Here is a 20096-nt window from a genome sequence, read left to right on the forward strand (position 1 = left end):
TAAAATGTAGCTGTTCTGTGAATCATCTGCTGGGGAAGCAGCATCACAGCCAGAGACTTAAAAAAGCTCAACAAGCTGATAGAGAATGCCGGCTAAGTTCTGGGGACTCCTCTGGAACCACTGAAGATCAGTGTGAAAGGAAGGATGCTTCTTAAAATGAAGAACACTATGGAGAACTCTGAGCATCCTCTTCATGAGGATGATGTACACCAAGAGTGTCTTCAGTCAAAGGCTTCTTCAGATTTGCTGTAAGACAGACCGCCACAGTAGATCCTTCCTGCTCATTAGCATCTACAACGGCTCTTTGAAGAAACCTGTATAATATGAGCTACAACAACGCCATTTAAATTCCTTCCCTTTGGGATTAATAAAGTATTTTTAAATTGAATTAAACTGAATATAAGGCCAGACAGGTTTGTTAGAAAATATTAGTTGAACAAACTGACTCATGAAGACCAATGAACACAACAGGCAGGTCAGGGAAAAAGTGGTGGAGATGGGTTAAAGCAGTTTTAGGTTGTAAATGAAACTCTTAAGCTTTGAACAACTCATAGAGCGCTGTTCAATCCATCATCTAAAAATGCAAAAAAGTATGGCACAATTGCCAGCCTACTACACCTAAACTGACAGGTCGTGTGGGCACAAAGGTAAGGTCCACGGTAATTCTGCAGGAGCTGCAGTGATCCAGGCTCACCCCCATTTGCAGTTTGGCACTAGCCATGTAGGGCACACAGCAAACATGCCGAAGATGTTCTGGTCAGGTGAGGCCAAAATTGAACGTTTTGGGCTGTCTGACAGAAAACTACAACCTACCACCCAGAATGCACATTCTGATTATGATACTTGGCAGTGGGAGCATCATGCTGCAAGGATGTTTTGTTTTTTTCTTTTAATAAAAAGAGAAACTGTTCGGAGTAGACTGAAAGATGGATGGAGGTAAAAATAGGGAAATGCAAGAAGAAAACCTGCAAGAGGCTCATTGCAAACGAACTGTGCACTTTTTAATTGTGAAAAAAAAAAAAAACATTTTTTCCTTTCATATCAGTTATGCACTACTTTTTATGCAATCCTCTGAGTTGATCTATCTCATAAAATAATTAAAAAGAAATTGATGTTTGTGGTTGTAATGTAGAAATGTACAAGGTATGAAAACTTTTGTAAAGCACCGTAAGAGAATTTAGGACCCTTTTCCAAGACATGTCCTAAAATTTATTTTAAAAACTTGAGAATTTGTGCTGTTATGTGGGGACCATTCTGTGCCACAGTAACATTTAAGAAGAAAGAGCAACTTATTGAAACATTGGGAACAATGGCAAACAATCTATGTTATTATTCTTTTCCACAACCTGCTGGAGCATTCTTCAGTCTCAGAGTATTTCTGGTACTTAATTGAAAGTCTCACCAACGAGTAAGACCATATTTGATGCTCTATAGAGTCATGCAATAAAATTTGGACACCATTAATTATTTAGTACTTTGAAAAGAAAACATATTTTTATCCATAGAAAAGATGTAATTACAGTTAAATTGCTAAAATTAATAACTCATGGCAAAAAAGATACAAATGAAAATGTGTTTTCTAACTCTAAAAAGTTATAACACCATACCCCCCAAATAGCTAGCCTTAAACATGGCAAGGCAAGGCATTTTTATACGGTACATACATATATATCAAAGTACTTTGTGCAAAATCAAAGGAGAAACAGCAAAAAATAAATGAATAAATAAATAAAATAAATAAATAAAACAAAAACACTATTAACAAAACCAGCACTAACACAAGTAAATCTTAAAATTCAAGATAATCTGAAATCTCACACTTTAATCACTCATTAGTAAACAGGTGAACAGTTCATTGGTAAGACTCTTTAAGAAAAGCCACAGCAAATAGAAATATACAAGGTGCTGATTTAAAGAAACAACAGGGTGTTTGTTAGAGAGTGAAGGACCACAGAAACTAAATGCTGCATCCCCTTGTTTAGTTCTGGTTCTGGGAACCTGAGTAATCAGAGCTCTGAATATCTGAGAGGTCTTCATGGTTCACATTTGAGAAGTAATTCTGAAATGTATTTCACCTCAAGACCCTTTCGTCCTTTTACAATCAAAGAACCACTGGAGTTATTCAACTAATGTGATATGATCTTGATCTGATATGATATGATATTTTTTGGTTTAGTCAGGACTCTCGGAGCAGCATTTTGGATAAGCTGCAGCCACTTGATTTCATTCCGAGTCCAAGACAAGAAGAAGGTCCCACATAGCAAATGAGATCTGGCCTATACATTGCAGTTACACTCGGCCAACATACCCCAAAAAACCTTACAAAATTGAGCAAATCCCTCACATTAGTGTATATATTTTATTATATCTTTTCAGGGGAAACACTAAAAATATGACACTTTGTTAAAATGTAAAGTAGTCAGTGTATGTGTAAATCTATTATGCCCTCAAAATAACTACTGGTACAGGTATGCTTTTGGTCACTGTCATAGTTCAAAATCCAGTTCTACTCCAGTCATTTTTTTTTCTAGATTCTTTCACATTCTGCTCAAAACTTTTCACCTGCTAAAACATGATTGTAGCATCCAGTTTGTAAATAAATGATTGAATCTGCCTCATAACGTCTTAATTTCTTTCCTATTTGTTATATTATCAACATCAAAGCATGATGTGTAATTACATTTATACAGGCTGTGCGCCACTCTGATGGAGGTTATGTGCGCACCACTGCATAATTAGGTGCGCTGAAATGGCCCAGAAGCAAGAAAAAAGTGTTGCAAAGAGTTTTGTCATAGGAGATATATCATGTCTTTTATTATGATTGGCTCCAAATAAGACCTTAGATAATCATGCATTCTGATCTATTTTTATGTAGCCCAGTGTTACACCGAGGTTACTGTAATGACTATGTTGAGGTTATAATAGAAATCTTACATAAGTCAAGACAAGACTCAAATATATTAAAAGTAAATGTTCATTTACTAATGCATAACATTGGTGATAACTTTGGATTTCATATTCTTGTTTCTGAAAGAGATACACCAGTATTTTCCTTTACTTTAATATTTAAATAATATAAAGGGTAAAGGTAAGCTATTAAGTAATTGTCTTACTTAGTAATTAAGACTGTATTATTGGTAAATCAACTAAGAGCATTGTTTTATGTAAATAGTGCAATTGAAAAGTATTGGTGTGATGTAAGATGTCCTGGGTATTTTATTTGGTTTTGCCCTTTTATTGGTCACTGAGACAGTCCGTCAAGGGCGTGACTCAAGATTGGAAGAAGAAGAAGAGGGCTCGAGAAAGAAAACGGAGAGGAAGACGAGCGGACAGGAAGGGAGGGAAAAAAACAGACTCGAGGAAGAGAAGACGAGACAAAAGCACGGGAGAGGACAAAGTTCGGAAGAAGTTAGAGGAACTTGGTTGCCGCGAGAGGGGCGGGACCAGAGGAGACAGACGCAAGTAGTCATGACGAGTTCTGAGCTGAGCTAAGTGAGCTAGCCGCTTCGGGCTCACGGGTTCGGCTGCGTTTAATGGAGGTCGGGGAGTGGACGAGTGAATTACAAGGCTCTCAATGTTTTCCTATGGGGTTTCAACTCCTATTCATCTAACAGGCCTGCAACGTTTTCACACTCTCCTGGAGGCCGTGAGTAACAAACTGACTGGGTTACATTTTCTTAGGACTGTATATTGACATAATTGGACATTCCTTGTTTTGTTCTGGTTTGGTGAAAGGAAAAGGTGGCCATTAATATTTTATTTAACCGGGCTTATGCAAAGAGGTTTATGTTGTTTAAATCTTATTGAAGGGTCGTTCAACTTTAGAGTTACATTGGTGCCAAAATAATAGGTTCTCTGTCAATTCAGTTTAATAAAGTTAGGCTGAATTATTTTGCCTAAAATTCTAATGTTTCTCTGGGTGGTATTTGTCATGAACTAGAACTAGGTCATCGGTGCCGCACACCGATTGGGGTACCGGATTGATATCGAACCCAAGCACCATTCATTTTAGTTTTCTCGCATAAAATGGCTAGAGGTGCTACATTTATTATTCTTATTTTTGACAATCCAAATCTGTTCACCCACAAATAGAAGAATCTCTCTACATCGTCTGTCATTCTTGCCATGCCTCCTTTTCCCACAGTGACAGCAGACATTTTTGCATCACAGTTAGCATCTGCCTTTCAAATGTGCTAAACATAGATGCAAAAACAGCACCCACAATCCGTTTCAGGTTTGATGAAGCGCATTGCAGGTGGTAAGGAATTATATCTGCATATCCTCCTCCCACAAGGTTTTGCATTTAGAACCGCTGTTCTGTAGATTTTACACAAACAATTTGATTTGCACCTGGTTTGTAGATCAGCACACGCAACCCAGTGTTGGGCCCCCAGCCATCGTTTAAAATGTGGACAAACCATAGACTGCGCTGTACACAATCAAAGGCTGGTATGAACCTCTCTGGATCTTTAAATCACACTAATCTACTTCTAGCTCAGACCAGGAAGGAGTGTTCATATGTTCATAAAAACTCTTCTCCCAGAGATTAGTGACAGCTATTCAGCTGTTTGTCAGGCTCTAATGGTGCTTTCACACCGAACACGATGCCAGCGAATGTTTTGCCTCATTTGCATGCAGTCGGCCTGACATTTCGCCAACAGTTCGCGTGTTCAACGGGCGACAACGCTCCACTCACTTCACCACGTCATCAAATAGGAGGAGCTTCTATCTGCCGCTTGACGGTTTAACTCAATATGAAGCGAATGACGGTGTTTTATTTATGGAAAGCCAAATAATGCTGTCGACCTCCCTGGGTTCACCAGATTCCCCAGAGACGGAACAAGCTTGGAAAGTACCACCACCTACTTCAGGAGCTGCGTCTGGATGACGGTTGCTTTCAGCGGTACTTCCATCTATCCAGGACCCAGTTTGCGGGCCTGCTGCCTTGCATTGCGGGACGAATCAGCCTCAGGGACATCAACTACAGGTGCTGTATCCCCGCTGCAGAACGCCTGGTCATCTGTCTCCAGTGAGCAAATAAATCTTAGCTCAATGGAAAAACAGCCAAATTGTACTGTCCAAATCTTCTAAATATAATAAACATTTTTGTGCCCAAACATATGGACGAGGACCGCCAAAATACACCAGGCTTGATGACATATGCATCTAAAAATTAAATACTTATGAATAAAAAATATAATTTCCAACACGAACATAGGTGTACCCTGAGCAACTGCTGTGAGTTTCATACTTGTATGACAACGTTTGTGCTGAAAAGACACAACGCGAATTGACAGATAAGTTCAGTTTTTTCAACTCCAGCAAAATTCGCTTCCCGTCCATCGCAGATTTTGCTTCTCTCTTGCTTCGCTCTAATCGCGATGCTCGCATTGCTTCACTCCTGAACGCGCCTCTACATAGGTATAAAATCACTCGCTCCAGCTGCGTCATTCACGTTCGGTCTGAACGCACCATAATAGAAGAGGACTCAGTATACAGAGATGAAGCCTCTGTCACTTCTGACACTTTTGCAGTTTTGCAAAAAGAAGATAAACATCCCAGAGAATATAAAGATGCTTATTTTTAGGGATGTTACAATCTAGGTCTTTCAAGTACTTGTGTCTTTATAACCTCTATGAGACTGTGCGATATGATGTAACCATGCATTGCAGGACAAAGAACCTCTTCATGCAGGAGGTTTGTAGGTATGCTTAGCTTGTGTGAGAAACGAGTATCCGTTCAGACAGGGGGAAAAGGCAAAGTTTGTGTTAAACATTTAAACTGAGAACAGGCCTAAGAAAAGGTGTAAATTCCGTTCTCCAGTGATGCAACAGAACCAGGGGGGAGGTAGGTGACGCCGGCCAAAACGCAGGCCGGCAGATAAAACACAACCTTATCACAATGCAAAACCAAAGCATAAGGTTGTTGGTAAAGAGTGGCACCACTCCACAGAAATCATCACAAGGGAAGAGTTGGAGATGATCTGCAGGTGTGTTCTCATTGAAGTAATGGCATTCATCAGACCAAAAGGTATATACGTGTAGTATATGTTAGTGAAGGAAGTTAGTGTTTATATGCAAACAATTTACTTCTAATAAAGAATTTGAGAGCAGGGAAGAAACTTGAGAGAGCAGTTTTGATCCGAGCAGAGAGCAAGTTTGCCGCATGGAGGATGAAGTAAGCAGGAAGATAAATTATCTATGCAAGAAGCATTAGATCAGAGCGCAGAAACAAAGATTTGAGAGAGAACAGAGAATATCTGAAAGAAAGCAGAAGTTCTGAGTGCAAGCATTACTAAGTTTGAGTATGAGCAGAATGAAATGCTGCTCTCAAATTGAAAATATGTGCTCTTGTTTTTTGGCAGTAAATGTCTCCCATATTATGCATATTTTATTTTCTTCACAGAATTGTGATGAAGCGAGGATGAACGTTTTTTTCCTCAGGAAAGCCTCTAAACAGGTAAATGACACTATAAACTTGATAAACTGCATCTGAAGTAGTATGTTTTTTTTACACGATGAGGATTGTTATCTAAAGAGGAACATCGTCACCTGAAAAAGCCAGAGTGAGAATATTGATTCAGAAAACAGGAATCCTTGAGGTGTTGTGGAATTTTCTTATCAAAGTGGGTAGAAGTTGACTCACAACAAGAGAAAATCCGGACTTTGTCTTATAAGTTTTATTCAAAGGCATTCAGCGTTTGAAGACCCTGACACTGAGGTTAGTCAGTGAAACAGAGCCCCGATCAACATTTACACACAGTATTTATACCAGAACATGACTGTGTTATCTCAACTTCCAAGAGTCTGTGCTTTATGACCCAAACCCTTCTTGAGTTCAAAGGTGACAAGGTTATCTAGGAACAGACCTAACTGCCCTTCCTGACATCATCCTAAATAATGGGTCTTAACCATTAAACTCTCCAGCATTGGAATTTAGAGTCCATCTGCTCTAAAAACAGAACACTTAACAAAACACAGAGGTCAGAGGTGAGGGGTAGATGGAAAATCACCTGTGGGTGATAAAACACAGACTCAAATGTGAGAGGTGAAGGGAATGTCAGAGCACTTTAAAAGAATTTTCCATTACACTCCTTTCTTCTGATTACAAGATAATCACAAAACTAAAAGAAAATTCTACAAAAGCATCACCCAAAGCTTATAATCCAAGGAAATAAGGTGTGCTTTCCTCCTGAGCAATACAAATATCTGGATCTTTAATTGGATTTCTATTACCCCGAAATCTAGAAAGAGTTCCTGTAGACGCACACGTTAAATTAGTCTCACTAGAAAATTTACTAACATTTCTGCTTGTCTGTACAGCATAATTCCTCACCCAAGGAAAAATGACCTCCACCAACCGGTTATCTGGAAAGAAAGTAGCTAGAGTATAAGCAGTATCAATAGGAACTGGTACCAAAAATGGTTGATCATTAATAGCATGTGGAATCAAACAACAAACATAGCAACTATCATTTCTTATCTTCCTCACGGTTTGATGCATCAGTTGCCACCAGACATTATCAGTATGATCATAGTAGTCAGAAAAGTGATGGATCTCTCTTCGAATCCGCTGATGAGTATTATTAGCACAATTCCTCAAATTAGCCCTACATTGTCTTTGCTGTACCTTTTCCCAAATGAACACAAGAGTTATAAAAATACTTGAAATACCAATCATTAGCATCAGAACAGACCATCTTCCATTTAACTGCATCGTGACCTTGAAGTGGAATGTCCTTTCTTCTGGTACTGAAAGCAAACAGTTTTTTCTCAAAGAAAACAAATTATAAACAACTTTAAAAAAAACAAAAATCCTGCTGTCTCTCCTGAGTGGCTTCAAGCTGCCCTGTTACCAGTCTGGTACAGGTGGGCGGTCGTAGGAAGCTCCTCTAGAAATATGTTTAGAAACAGGAACTCTAACCTGCTTAAGAAATTAAGGAGAATAAGCATCGTGGCGCATATTTGACTGTCTCTCTGTTGCAGGCGTCACCAGTTCATCCAGAGAAAGGTTATGTGCAAATGTGTAGAGGTCTTCCCTGTATGTTTCCTATGTGTCTCTCACTGTGGTGTGTGTGCAGTGAGGCAAATGACCTTATGACTTCTAACTTTCAGGCAATGCGATGGCCTTAAGTAGATTCTGAAATAACGTTGCACTGCCCAAGGGATTATTGTGCCCTTGTAAGAACAGTGTTCTTCAACCACCTGTTCAATCACTCGCCAGTGATCAGCTTACAGTTCTTTATCTTGTGGTGGTCCGCTGTCCTCACACCTTTCAGGCTGTGGATGATCCAGTTGGAAGATGACTTGCGTCCTGGAAGCCAGATGAAGCTGGAGGAGCTGGAGCTTTCCTGCAGCTTTCCTGGGTGTCTAGTAGGATCTGATATGGGCCATTCCAGCACCTGGACTTCCTGTGTTTTCTCCTAGATTCTCTGACCAGAATCCAGTCGCCAGGAATAAAGACTGGAGGGTGGAAGTGGCTGTTTCTGGTAATGCAGCCTTCACCGTCTGTGAAACTTGAGAAAACACAGTGGACAGGTTTTGACAGTAAAACAACATCCTATCTTCACACAAAGATGTGGAAGAAAATTATCTTGGCAATATCCCCATGTCCAAATTAGGAGACCTGCCACACAGCACTTCAAAAGGACTGAGATTTGCCTGTGTCCTTTGTCTCAATCTCATATAAGTGAGAACAATAGGTAGAACCTTGACAACACTTGGCTAATTTTCAATTCAAAGTCCCATTCTCAAACCTAAGTGCTTAACTACATGAACTTCATCAAAACATCCAACAAAATCCAAATAATTGATCTTCTGACTTCACCTGATATACTAGCAGTAACCATCAGCTAAATATTCTGAATATCAAATATGTGACATAATGTTTGAGGAAGGTCTGATTACAGGTCAACATTTCATAGTTTCAGAATACCCAAAAAGAATTTCAAAAATGGTCTAATCTATGGAGATGTAAAATTTCACAAAAGAATCAACACCATAATTTCAGAGAGGTTTTCATAATGTGGTCTTAGGGAGCTATGCACCATTTATATAACAAAGTACAACGTCTCTCTCGCATTGTCACTAAGTCCTCACTGGAGGTCTGAGCTACCCTTTTTCCATGAGTGCTAAAACTTTTGGAACCCCATGTTGCTTTATTCTGACATTCCCCTCTTCTGGCGCAGGGTCCAACCCATGCGACAATTCAGCAAAAAGTTTGTACAAAAATGTTCTAGTAACCAAGATCACATAACCTAGAACCAAAGAAATGAATTCTGACATAACTATGTGTCACTATGAATTTAAGAAAAGCAACATAAAGAAAATCCAGATGTTTTTAACTGCAACTCAGTTCCATCAACAACTAAACACAAACTTTAGTTATTCACGTCATCAATGTCTCACTTAGAAATTAGTCACACATCATCCTAATTTGTCTTGTACAAAGATGAGTATTAGATTAATGGACATTTAATGAAATTCAGATGCATAAACCCTACAAATTGAATCAAATAAATAATTCCCAAGTATAAAGGCATGACTCTGATTCTTTATCAAAAATATATTCCTTACTTTTGCATATCTTGAACTGTCAGCTAGCTTAATGGAACCAGGGAAACTTTCAATCTAATAAATCACCAATGATTCTGCATGCAAAACTAATTCTTCAAACTAGTTTAAACTATTTCATTAACCTTTTAATAATAAAACACATAAATCTAAAAGTCATGCTACATCCTTAATTATTATACAAAAAAAAACATGTTATTAAGGCAACAATCACTACAAACATGTTGATTCTATTGTCTCTTAAACAGTGTTAAAACTCAGGAAGGGAGGTGCTGAGCGTTACCATGACAACAAAGGCATGAACCAACCTAGTAGGTGGGCGGAGTCAGGCAGAACTAACCTCTGATTGACAGCCTATGGGCGGGACCCACAGTTTCTTCATCCCATCCCACATTAGTGTAACTTAAACTGCAAAGCTATTAACATGCACCTACCTCAGAAACAAGCTGCTTATTAACTCTCCTGAAAACTCAAAGTTTTAATCAATCTGGGATTTAGAAACATTATTCTAAACATGGATTATTGTTTCATGCAACATATAATCAAACATTCATACCAACAAAACAAAGACAAAACATCAGAGACAGACAAATGGCCAAATTTGAAGCTTCAAGAATTCAAAGAAATTTTTAACAATCTCTTTTCAGAATATGTTTTCTCAACCATATCTTTTAATGCTATAATTGATCAATGTTGTTATGACAATCTTCAGGATTGTTTTTTTTAAAATCAGTGCACATAGTCCAGAAAATCTCAAAGTATTTAGAAGCACAGCAACAGTTTTCTCTTAAATTAATCCAAATTTACTGATGCTGAAACCTTTTGCTAATTCTTTGTACTGGAACTCTGTAATAATAACTACAATCCTGAGAGTTATTGTTACAATTCTCTTTTTGTTTGGCTCAATTTGATCGCAGCTGCATTGCAGAATTTCAAGTTAAATGCAAATAAGTATTTTTTATTTAATTCAATTCAAATTCAAAGATACTTTATTGATCCCCGAGGGGAAATTAGAAAAGTCAGCATTGACATTTTTATGGTATACCCAAACTAAACAAAACTGCAGTGTTTGACTTAATCAGAAATTAAGATAAGAAGCTTGTCTCCAAACTGGACTTTTCCCCACATAATGTTTCAAAAAAGAACAAACATCATTTTCTTTAATTTGGCTATTTAAATTTTGAGAGTTGGGGAGAAACTTATTACTAGAACCCCTCTTTTACAATCCAAATGGTGATAAATGTTCCAATATTTTATCTCTTAGTAATCTGAAATCACCTTGTGTACCTTTGTACTCCTATGTATTCCTTTAATCTTTAAACCCTAAGAAATCAAACAAGGAGACTTGAGTTTGAGCCGACCATCCTCTTACTGTTAAGAGGGCCTTTATTTCTTTTATTTTCCTAAAATAAAGAATTTTACTTGTCTTGATTCTGTTATAAAAATCCTAACCTTGGTTCCAAAACTAAACTCTTCAACCCCAATCTGTGTCCCCAGAGTAGAATTTTTGAGTATTATTGCATTTCAAAGTCACCAAAATGACTGGAACTCATCATTGACTTAGATCTATTCTAATAGGTAATCGGTCTACCTTTAATTAAGTCTTATAATTTCATGGACCCAAAATCTATGGCTTACAGGCTTCAGGAGTCCAGGAACCACAAGTTGAGTACTACTGCATTGAACAATGGTGTTAACCTTCTGCAGAGATTGAAGGATTGGCTAAATATATTATTTCTGCTTGGACAATAATCAGATTTAAAAATCACTAGTTCACAGCTCCTAATTTACCTCAGATCATATTTGCTCCTATCCCAGTTCATAAGAAGCTTCAGACAAACATTATGCTAAAAAGCCAAAAACAAAACAAAAACCAGATCTGTTTTAAAATAAAGAAAAAGCATGCTTAAAAACTTAATACTGTGGTGGAAAATAACTCCACGGTTCTGAAGGCCTTTTCATGCAGAGTCTTTTAGGAATTAGTTTAATTTTTGTGTGGTACCACTGTCCAATCAGATTCTTTCTAAATAACCCAATTTTTTCATACTCATTTTAAAGGTTTGTTTTACCAAGGAAAATGTGTTTAACAAAACCAATTACTCTCAAACGTTTTAAAAGTTTTTAGCTGCTGATATCTTATAAAACAACAAGTGTTTTAATATTTCTGTGCAGCACAGAACTGATCAGGTGTCCTTTCCTTCTCCAAAGGGAGAAAAAAGAACCTGCAGAACCAAACCTTTCATAGGTTTTTGTCAGGACCTGATATAAGGTACAGTGTAAATCAACACGCTGCATGAATCAGAAGAGGGAAGAAAAAAACCTAATATAACCTCTTCCCAGCAGCTGCTGTGAAAAACAATGAATTTGTACTTTCCATAAGCGTCAGTTAACACTTGCGGACAAAAACTGCACCAAACTGTAAATACTGTGTCAGAAACTGTATGAAGACCATCTGCAGTAGAACTAAGCCTGTTTTAATGAGGTCTCTACCCATTAGATTTATGGGATACAAACTCTGACAACAGAAAATAATACCTGAAGGAGAAGCCCATTAGGTTTTACGCATGCGCTGGGTTTTAAAAATGCTCCTTCATGAGATCTGTCCTGAGAATAACATAGAAACACATGGTTACTGCTGAGTTTTGGAGATGTTGTAACTTCCTCTGCTTTTAATAACTTTTAATAACTAGAATAATTGACCCTGAATATTCCACAACGAAAGAGAACTTGCTTCTCTAAAATAATTAACTGGGAAGTATCAAATGAGTTAAGTTATCACCTTTTTAAAGATACTTTTCTAACCCTAAAATAATATTTTAACCCGCTATATCTGTCAACGTCAAGCAAGCGTGTCACATGAGCAGCGGTTAATAAGCGTTCTTCATTGCAGAAAATAGGAAAAGATTTATGCAAATGTGTGTGTGTTTGTACATTACCCCCATCAGTTTCTAAATCGCTCCAGAGTCAGACTGTCATGGCACACAGTTCTCTATCAGTCCAAAAAAAACAACCAGGCCCTTCCCAGGTCTGTTGGTGAGACATTCAATCATTCTTTGTCCACTTTAACTTCTCCAGGAGGGAGAAAGAAGAAACTTTGCTCCGGTTTCTCTTCTGCCCGCATAAGATGCTTTCAATATAAATCCAGTGTATCGCTCTTCTGGCTCTTGCAAACAGCATGGATTGTTGTCCATCTCAGAGGGTCCAGACTTCTTCTGAGTTTTGTTTTTGTTTTTTGTAGAAAGTCACACTGCGATTTTCAACATGCAGGAAGGCAGATCTCTCTCTTTCAGGCCGTGCTGGAGAAGCGTCTCTGGCGGAGTAGCCTTGGAGAAGGGCAGGTTTCTAAGGTCCAGACTCAAAAACGCAGATGTTGAACTTAAATCCCATATATGTGTGTATTTGTGTGTGAGAGAGACTGAAGAAAAGTTTAGTATAGGTTCAAATTTTGTACAAAGAAATATTATCAGTCAGTCAGTCAATTGTCCCCCTGCCTGTCACTTCCTTCCACAACATGAACTATAATCCTTTCTAAAACAACTTTCTTTTCGCATCTCTAATGTCCCTTTTCAATTTTACCTTCTTTTCCGACTGATCGCAATATTTAAGACAACCGAAACTTCCTTCAGGAAAGTTTTAACTCTTTAACCCCTTAATTGATGCACTCTGTGCTTTTTAATCTTTTCTTATGTTTTTTTATTTATTTTTCCATCAACTGTTTTACTTGAAACTTTTTAAACTATTTTACTTATTTACACTCAAACTTCCACGCTGTGAAAAACCAAACTTATCTTCCAAATTAAAGCACATTTAACACAATCATCCCCACTTTTTCCTTTCATTATTTTATAAATCAGAGTCTGAAGAAGGAGACACCCCTGATGCCTCAAGGTTCCGGAACCATTTTTTTTTACCCGTTCAGCGGCACGTCTGCCCACTGGCTTTTCTCCTTTATGAGGTGTAGAAAATTGCTAAAAACCACCCGCAAAACCCTGTGTTTTGCTTTATCTTATTGTTACCAATAAGAACCTCCCTGCAATTCCTTTTGCAGGGTAACCGGGCCCTCAGCTGATGTCCTCCCTCTCGCAACTCTGGAACCTAATTAATTAGTTAGGAGATGATGGTTAATGTGTAATAAAAATAATAATATACATTATATCATTCAGAGCAACTTCTCACCCAGATATATTTGAAGACAAATTGTTCGGATCTAATCAGCCAGAAGCCGCAGGCGGACATGAGGACTCCACTACCGTAATATGGAAGTGGACTGAGGACAACGTCTCCAGGCTGGCCAGGCGTCCGTGTCCCATCCTGCGGTCTCCTCTGGCACGTTAGATCCTGTTCGTGACGCCAAAATTGTTGTGGAATTTTCTTATCAAAGTGGGTAGAAGTTTACTCACAACAAGAGAAAATCCGGACTTTGTCTTATAAGTTTTATTCAAAGGCATTCAGCGTTTGAAGACCCTGACACTGAGGTTAGTCAGTGAAACAGAGCCCCGATCAACATTTACACACAGTATTTATACCAGAACATGACTGTGTTATCTCAACTTCCAAGAGTCTGTGCTTTATGACCCAAACCCTTCTTGAGTTCAAAGGTGACAAGGTTATCTAGGAACAGACCTAACTGCCCTTCCTGACATCATCCTAAATAATGGGTCTTAACCATTAAACTCTCCAGCATTGGAATTTAGAGTCCATCTGCTCTAAAAACAGAACACTTAACAAAACACAGAGGTCAGAGGTGAGGGGTAGATGGAAAATCACCTGTGGGTGATAAAACACAGACTCAAATGTGAGAGGTGAAGGGAATGTCAGAGCACTTTAAAAGAATTTTCCATTACAGAGGACTGCAAATAAGTCCACGTAAATGTTTAATTGGTATTTAAGCATTCAAACTCTTCTTAACTGAAAATATTTTAAAGGGTATGAATAATCTTAGGTGTAAAGGGAGTATGCACTTGAAAATTATATGTCTATTTCAGTACATTTTGGTTGTCTTCTTGAACTGCTTCCACTGGGTTTTTGTTTAATGCAGATTACACCTAGTAGGGTTGTCAACATATGGCTCTGGGGTTTTTGTTGCCATACAGAATATGAGTTAACCTTTCTGAAGAACAAATCTGAACTCAGAAATACAGATAAGGTCCTAAATTACCATACTTTGAAAGCATTAGCAGAATTAGGTAACACTGTTCTATTCTGGAGACTCAAACCTATTCGGAAGGGGTCTGAGTCACATGCACAGAATGTGGAAGTTGGTTTGTTGTATGGGTGAATTTTTACCTAGTTACAAAACAAAAATGCAAAACAAATTGAAAAACTGACTTGACATTTAATGCTTCAAACATCAACTCAGAAGCACAGACAACAAACTATAGAGCTCTTCAAGAAAATATATTTTTACAATCTCCCCTCCCATTTATATTGTGGATTTGGAGTTACATTGTATGGTTGGTGTCCTAATCATCATAATATGAATAATGGGTATGTGTATAGGTGGGTGCAGGGCCGAGTAGAGCTGGGCAGTCCCCTGAGCAGATTGTGTGGTAACTGGTACTGGCTGGCATAAGCACTGCCAGCAGGGGTGAATTAGAAACGGGATCAATGGCACATTTTGGCCTCAGACAAGGCAGGGTTAAGGCTGCCTGGCCAGACTCTCCCTTTTCTCTTTCCTTCCTTCTGCTTCCCTTTTTTCTCTTTCAATAACACACACACACTCACTTTTGTCTCCCCTTCACACTCGGTCCTGGTCCAGCCCCCTTCCCATGTGTGTGTGACACTGACAGAGACTCTTAGTTGATGTGTTACCAGCAGGCATGCAGATGGAAGCTAGTCAACACACCCCAATGAGAGCGTGTTGGCTCCCATGTACAAATGAAACAGTGCAAAAACATGCACACACAAGTACAATAATGGTCAATGTAAATAAAGGTGCTTGTAGTTAAATATGATAATTATGATGCTAAAGCCCGCATATGAAACATATATAACAGGTTCATGGAAAGTGAAAAATACTCCCTTACAACTTACAAACTGGAAGTGAAACTTACTCCCTCACTGCCTAATTACTTCATCTAATAATCAACTGACCACTAGGGGGAACCTCATAGAACATTGAAATTCATTCACGGATGGTTAATTGACCCCTTAATATGGAGAAAAAAATAATGCAAAAGCAATGAACCTGGTCATTACATAGCTGCACACTGTGAATTCCATGCTATTGTTCTCAATATACATGCACTTTCCTGAACAGGAGCACATCAAAAGCAGTACACCTGTCAAAATATCACGGGACCAAATTCCTTTATTTTCTGAAGTTTAGATCCAAGGAACACATGATTTTCAAACATTCTGCATATATGGAAAGATAGGAAAACAGCATGACAACAGCGGAACATTATGACCATTAACAGATTTACTGACTAACACTAACCTTGTTACAGCTCAGTGTTCTGGCAAAGTGCATCTTAGCATTCACATCACTGTTTATTGAACACTTAATGTCTTGTCTCTTGACTAACTGCTTCTCCACAGTGGGTCAAGCAAAAACCTGGTTAGAGATGGTGTAGAACACAAAAGGTTTTATGTGACCTTAAAGCTCACCAGATTCCAATACGATAGAGTAACTACGCAGGCAAATATACACACAACAAAAAAGTGTGTAATCTGTTCAGAGGTAAATTCTTTCATGTACAAGTTGACAGGTGTTAAAGCTGATGGATGGATGTCCCAAATGCAGAGAGAAAAATCTGTAAAAACAGAACCATTTTTTTACTATTTGTTATATGACAGGGCTTATACAAATTTATGTGAACTCAACGAAGACTGGATTTTATGCAAAAACAGATGTAAGATGATAATATATAGGTCCTAAGGAAACATGGACTGTGTGATTGCGCATGAACACATTTGGCAGAACCTGTTTAAGAAATTGGAAAATAGCATAAAAACGTGTTTTATTTTGAGGCATCTTTATTTGACAGTGAGATAAGATGTTTACAAACAGGGTAGTCCATGGACTGGTCTATGGTTCTTATGGCTGGGCGACCTACAAAGAAAGGTGTTTTTTAATGCAAAGGTAATTTACTGACCTAGATCTAGCATCTAAAGTAGCATGATAAACAAAACTCAACATGGCTACTGCGATTTTGTATCCTCATTGGCATTGTTCCCTGCTCCCTCATTTCTCTCTGTGCTTCTCCGCTTTATTCCAACCCCCAACATTTTTCTCTGGATGTAATATTTGTTTGTTTCAGTGGTGTAGTGTCTTTAAGAGAGCAGTGTGCCTGCTACTCTGGGTCTAATGTCATTACTCTGTACAAACTCAGTGTGACAGAGGCAGGAGGCGTTTACAGATTGATGACATTTTATTGTTATTGCAGTGCCTCTATTAACCGTTCACCACTCCTGCTTCAGCTGCTGAGAGCCCTTACCTTGTCAGTAGGAAAGAGAGACAACATAGGAACAAAACACATCCAACCATACATCCATCATCCATCATTCCTGTACATACATACACACGCATATATATATATATATATATATATATATATATATATATATATATATATATATACACAGGTCCTTCTCAAAATATTAGCATATTGTGATAAAGTTCATTATTTTCCATAATGTCATGATGAAAATTTAACATTCATATATTTTAGATTCATTGCACACTAACTGAAATATTTCAGGTCTTTTATTGTCTTAATACGGATGATTTTGGCATACAGCTCATGAAAACCCAAAATTCCTATCTCACAAAATTTGCATATTTCATCCGACCAATAAAAGAAAAGTGTTTTTAATACAAAAAACGTCAACCTTCAAATAATCATGTACAGTTATGCACTCAATACTTGGTCGGGAATCCTTTTGCAGAAATGACTGCTTCAATGCGGCGTGGCATGGAGGCAATTAGCCTGTGGCACTGCTGAGGTCTTATGGAGGCCCAGGATGCTTCGATAGCGGCCTTTAGCTCATCCAGAGTGTTGGGTCTTGAGTCTCTCAACGTTCTCTTCACAATATCCCACAGATTCTCTATGGGGTTCAGGTCAGGAGAGTTGGCAGGCCAATTGAGCACAGTGATACCATGGTCAGTAAACCATTTACCAGTGGTTTTGGCACTGTGAGCAGGTGCCAGGTCTTGCTGAAAAATGAAATCTTCATCTCCATAAAGCTTTTCAGCAGATGGAAGCATGAAGTGCTCCAAAATCTCCTGATAGCTAGCTGCATTGACCCTGCCCTTGATAAAACACAGTGGACCAACACCAGCAGCTGACACGGCACCCCAGACCATCACTGACTGTGGGTACTTGACACTGGACTTCTGGCATTTTGGCATTTCCTTCTCCCCAGTCTTCCTCCAGACTCTGGCACCTTGATTTCCGAATGACACGCAGAATTTGCTTTCATCTGAAAAAAGTACTTTGGACCACTGAGCAACAGTCCAGTGCTGCTTCTCTGTAGCCCAGGTCAGGCGCTTCTGCCGCTGTTTCTGGTTCAAAAGTGGCTTGACCTGGGGAATGCGGCACCTGTAGCCCATTTCCTGCACACGCCTGTGCACGGTGGCTCTGGATGTTTCTACTCCAGACTCAGTCCACTGCTTCCGCAGGTCCCCCAAGGTCTGGAATCGGCCCTTCTCCACAATCTTCCTCAGGGTCCGGTCACCTCTTCTCGTTGTGCAGCGTTTTCTGCCACACTTTTTCCTTCCCACAGACTTCCCACTGAGGTGCCTTGATACAGCACTCTGGGAACAGCCTATTTGTTCAGAAATTTCTTTCTGTGTCTTACCCTCTTGCTTGAGGGTGTCAATAGTGGCCTTCTGGACAGCAGTCAGGTCGGCAGTCTTACCCATGATTGGGGTTTTGAGTGATGAACCAGGCTGGGAGTTTTAAAGGCCTCAGGAATCTTTTGCAGGTGTTTAGAGTTAACTCGTTGATTCAGATGATTAGGTTCATAGCTCGTTTAGAGACCCTTTTAATGATATGCTAATTTTGTGAGATAGGAATTTTGGGTTTTCATGAGCTGTATGCCAAAATCATCCGTATTAAGACAATAAAAGACCTGAAATATTTCAGTTAGTGTGCAATGAATCTAAAATATATGAATGTTAAATTTTCATCATGACATTATGGAAAATAATGAACTTTATCACAATATGCTAATATTTTGAGAAGGACCTGTATATATATATATATATATATATAAATAACCTTTAAGCAGGTATTAAACCTACTTTTCATTACACTTTTATTCCTATATTAATTAACAAAAATAAAGGCTTGAAAACATCAGTCTGTGCTTCACTTAGTGATTAAATTATCTCCTGGCTTTTATGGCGCTCTCCAGATCTCTGTCAAGGGTTCTCCAGGCTTGAACACCGTTCTCTATAGCTCTGCTAAGGGTTCTATTGGTTCCACTGCTGTTCTCCAGGGTTCCTCCAAGGTTTCAAGTAGGTGCATCACCATTTTCCAGGGTTACTCAAATGGCTTTACTGCCATTCTCCAATGTTCCTCTGAGGATTTGTTTCAACAGGTTCACTGCCATTCTCCAGGGTTCCAGTGGATTCAAGGCCGTTATTCAGGATTCCAGCGGTTCCACCGCTGTTCTCCATGGTTTCAGCAGTTTAACTGCCGTTCTCCAGGGCTCCAATTGTTCCTCCACCAGTCTTCAGAGCTCTTCTCCAGGCTGTCCTCCTAAATTCAGTTTTTTGCTTTGCTTCTTGGCAAAAGAAGACAAAAATCAGATGCTGCTTGCAGCAGCAGTCACAATGGAGATTGCAAAATGTGTGGGGGGGGTCTGTCACAATTCTCTAATAGCTTGGCCCTGCTTTTCATTTGTGTTGATATTTTGATTACTTTCTTTTAACCCTTTTCTGTGTCTTTACTAGGTTTATTTTATTGCATTTTTTCTGTATGTTTTGAGTTATCTCTGTTAGATCAGGTTAATGTTCATGCCCTGTTTTCATGGAACTGCTCCTTACACTACTGAGCTTTATTCAGTCCACCTGCATCATGCCAATCAGTCTCTGAGTCGCACCTGCGAGTGCCAATATATATATATACTCATCATTTCTATTTGCTCCTCATTGGTTCATATTGTTTCTGCTCCATGTTTCATGTCTCCTGTTTCTGTCCATGCCTTGCCTGTCCATACTTGTTTTTATCATGCTCCATGCCTCGTTCTCTTCATGTCTGCCATGTAAGTTTTTTTGTTTATTTTATTGAAGTTTTTATTCACCGTGCTGCTCCTGCTTGCCTGTCTGTCTGACTCCACAAACGTCTTGACACTGGTGTGGTCTTATACTGATTTAACCCATCTGCTTCAAGGTTCCACATGTTGTGCTTTCAGACATGGTATTCTGCAGAGCTTAATCTTGATAAGTGGTTATTTGAGCTACTGTTGCCTTTCTGTGATCTTGAACCATTTTACCATTTACATCTGACCTCTGACAGAGAATTTAAGTACACCCTTTCATCAAACTTTTTGACAGGTGGGTGGGACTTCCGGTGA

At 38.8% G+C, this 20096-nt stretch overlaps 1 long non-coding RNA gene across 1 annotated transcript in view; it reads left to right on the forward strand.

Annotated features, from left to right (window-relative positions):
- Positions 1 to 3389: 3389 nt before the first annotated feature.
- LOC124867459 overlaps positions 3390 to 20096 on the forward strand; it is a 72160-nt gene continuing 55453 nt past the window's right edge. Inside the window, exons 1-2 of the long non-coding RNA XR_007038065.1 lie at positions 3390 to 3646; positions 6406 to 6459. This is a non-coding gene — a long non-coding RNA (uncharacterized LOC124867459). The remainder of the gene's footprint in view (positions 3647 to 6405; positions 6460 to 20096) is intronic.

Source organism: Girardinichthys multiradiatus, chromosome 4, assembly GCF_021462225.1.
Source record: "Girardinichthys multiradiatus isolate DD_20200921_A chromosome 4, DD_fGirMul_XY1, whole genome shotgun sequence".
Classification (NCBI taxonomy): domain Eukaryota; kingdom Metazoa; phylum Chordata; class Actinopteri; order Cyprinodontiformes; family Goodeidae; genus Girardinichthys; species Girardinichthys multiradiatus.